Source organism: Urocitellus parryii, chromosome 1 (genome assembly GCF_045843805.1).
Source record: "Urocitellus parryii isolate mUroPar1 chromosome 1, mUroPar1.hap1, whole genome shotgun sequence".
Classification (NCBI taxonomy): Eukaryota; Metazoa; Chordata; class Mammalia; order Rodentia; family Sciuridae; genus Urocitellus; species Urocitellus parryii.
In genome coordinates this window covers 141,009,517-141,012,642 of record NC_135531.1, presented here as the reverse complement: position 1 = coordinate 141,012,642, position 3,126 = coordinate 141,009,517, and positions in this window count along the sequence as shown.

Here is a 3,126-nt window from a genome sequence, read left to right as displayed (position 1 = left end):
ACCCTGCTGGGGTGAGGGAGGATGGATTGGAGATAGATTTGAGCAGCATGGGACATGAGCGTCAAGCCCTGGGGTCAGCAAAGGAAGGCAGAGAAAATAGCAAATGTTCCCAACTCTGCTTTTCCTGAAGAGCTTTTTCAGTTTCCCCAATGTCCCTAGTTTTTAGTCTGTACCACAAAGTTTCTCGCTAACACATACAATACTATCCATCTGGAAATGGGTGCAGCCCACTGTGTGCTAAGTGTGTTGTGACAACCACCTGAGAGAATTGGTGTTGCCCTCATGTTGTCCAAGACAAAGTCAAGACCCACTGTGTGCCAGCCACTGAGCAAACTGAGTAAATAAGGCATTTACTAGTTTCTTGACCTCACAGAGTTTGCCATTTAATGAAAGAAACAAAGTAAAGAGCTAATCACCTGAACATATATACGTAATCATAATTGTGATGATTGTTACAAAAGTAAGATTAAAAAAAGTAGAACCCCAGTGTCCAAAAAGGAGATAACTTTCTCAGAGGTTTTCCTGGAGAAAATAATAATAAAACATAGACCTGAAGCAGGGACTGCAGAGAATGGCTGAAATGGCTTGGGGGAAGAACATTCTGGCAGGGAGAAATGAAACATCAGAGGCCTCAAAATCCTCGAGGTAAGATTAGCGAGGTCAGATACTCTTTGTAGTCTTTAGTTAAGTTGTGAGATTTTAGCCTAAGAGCAAAAGAAAACTAAGGAAGAAAGTTATACTGTCATCTTTATAGTGGACCATAACCCAGCAGAGAGAGGACAGACTGGGTGGAGTCTAAAGACATTCAGAATGTGAGTTCACCCTTCAGGATTTGATGAGTGATAGGTTCAGGGGGAAAGAAAATGGAGGAGAAGAAGAGTGGAAGGGGTGTGAGGGAAGAGGAGGAGAGAAGACAGAGGTGGGGTATAACAAGAATGGCTCTCAAGTCTGCCATGAGGAGTGGAGCTCAGAGTGTTCAGTCCCATGTTGAAGGTCATGTTCCCAGCCAGCCAGTGAGAGGGGACTTTCCAAGGCCCAGACACTCAAGCATTACTGACCACCAGGGAACACTTGTGAAATGCTTATGAGACCAGCGTGCCAAAGTGTTTCAGCAAGCCCTGCTCCCCATCCAAGGGAATATTGACAGCTAAGGCATTTTAAGGTGATCAATTCAAGACTTGCAAATGAGAGCAGGCAGGGGTGAATGGATAGCTCTCCCTTGTCCCTCACTGAGTCAACCTGCAGCAAATGAATCATGGTTCATGTTGAAAATGACCACCTCTACCCAGGTTGGACAGGAAGCCTGGTGAAACATGGCTAGAGTTTAAGAGGCCTGGTTTGAATCCTGAGTCCCCTTCAATCAGCTTACATGCCAAGACACAAGGTGTGGGGTGGAGTCAAAGACCCAGCTACATAACAAAGCCTACCAGAATCCAAGGCTCTGGTGAGGTGGCCTGAGATTCTTCAGTCGGTCTGTGCCCTCAGACAACTATTGAAACAAACCAGGCATTGACATTCAAACAATTTTTTAGTGCTTTCTCTAAACCACAGACCAAAAATACAGGAAATTCCTAGAGCATACCTCATTTCATTAAATCCATGCAACAAATTACCTTCCTGTGACATCAGCCTTCACATCCTGTACTCTTGAACTGAATGAAACAGGAAATCATCCAGTCCAATCCACTCCCATTACAGATAAGAAAACAGACATCTGTAGAGTCTGATTTGCCCAAAGATAAAAAGCAAGTTAATAAGAGAACAGGGACTAAGTGCCCAGACTCCTAGGGCCACATAATTGCTATCCAGCTAGCTTATTTGTTCTGTTTGGTGGTACACCCAAAGTGGCATTCCTGGAAAGAGTGTATTCATGCCACAAATATACATTGAGCATCTCATTTATGCCAGTTGCTGTTTCACCAGCTTGGGGGTGGGGAACAACAACAACAACAACAACAACAAAATTAACAAGAAAGAAGCATTTTTCTGCCTTTGTGAAGCTTATATCCTAGTGAAAAAGGTAATAAATAAGATAAATGGATATAGTCCAGAGTGTGTTAAATAGTCACAAAGTTTAGGGATTAAAATGACTTCAGGGGAAGGGTATGTAAAATATTGGGAGCAGGGTTAAATTTTAGATACGGTGCCCAAGAAGGCTTTACTCTGAAGCTGTCTTTGGAATAAAAGCATTAAGGTAGTGAGGGTGCTAGGCATGCAGACCTCCAGGAGAGACTGTCTCAGGAAGGAGGGAGCAAGGAAAAGGGCTCAGAGGTGGGGGCACCTGCAGTGTCAGTAATAGCAAGGAAGCTGACATGGCCTCTAGGAAGGGATTGAGATATGAACTCAGGGAAAAAGTGGTTCAGCCCATGCATGACCCTGGGAGTCGGGGTAAAGACTTGAGGTTTCTTTTTATTAAAATGTGAAGTCATGAGGGAGGGAGAACTAAGTGGCATTCGACAGGTTGGTGTATTGTAAAATAGGGTAAAGGGGTCAAGGGCAGAAACTCAGGGAATAGTTAGGAAACTGTTGCAATAAATTAAGCAAAAGCTGGTGGTGGGTTGGGTCAGAATGGTAGCAGAGGGTTTGGTGAAAAGTAATTGAATTTTAGATTTATTTTGAAGGTAGATCAAATGGGATTTGCAAAAAAAAAATACTGGAAGTAGGAAATGAGAGAGGAGTTACAGACTATACCAAGACAACTAGAGAAATGGGATTGCCATTAATAAAGCATGTTTTGAGGGGTAGGGAGAATTTCATGAGCTCATTTTTAGACATATGCCTAATTTAAAATGCTTATTAAACATTCAGGTGGAAATGTCAAGTAGGAAGTTAACTATGTGAATCTAGAGTTGAGGGGAGGAATCCAGGCTAGGACTATGTATTTGGTTGCATATGGATGGTATTTAAAGCAAGGGGATTGATGAGATCAACTAGGAAGTGAGCAGAGTTGTAACAGAAGTATTTCAGGGACTGAGCCTGGAGCACGTCTACCTTTGGGTGTCAGCTAAAGAGTCCAGGCAAGCATCCAGAAGTGTGGGAGAAAATCAGGGGAGTGGGGCATCAGGAAGTGAGGGCTTCAGGAAGAGGAATGACACCTTGTGTCAAATACTGCTGGAAAAACAAAAC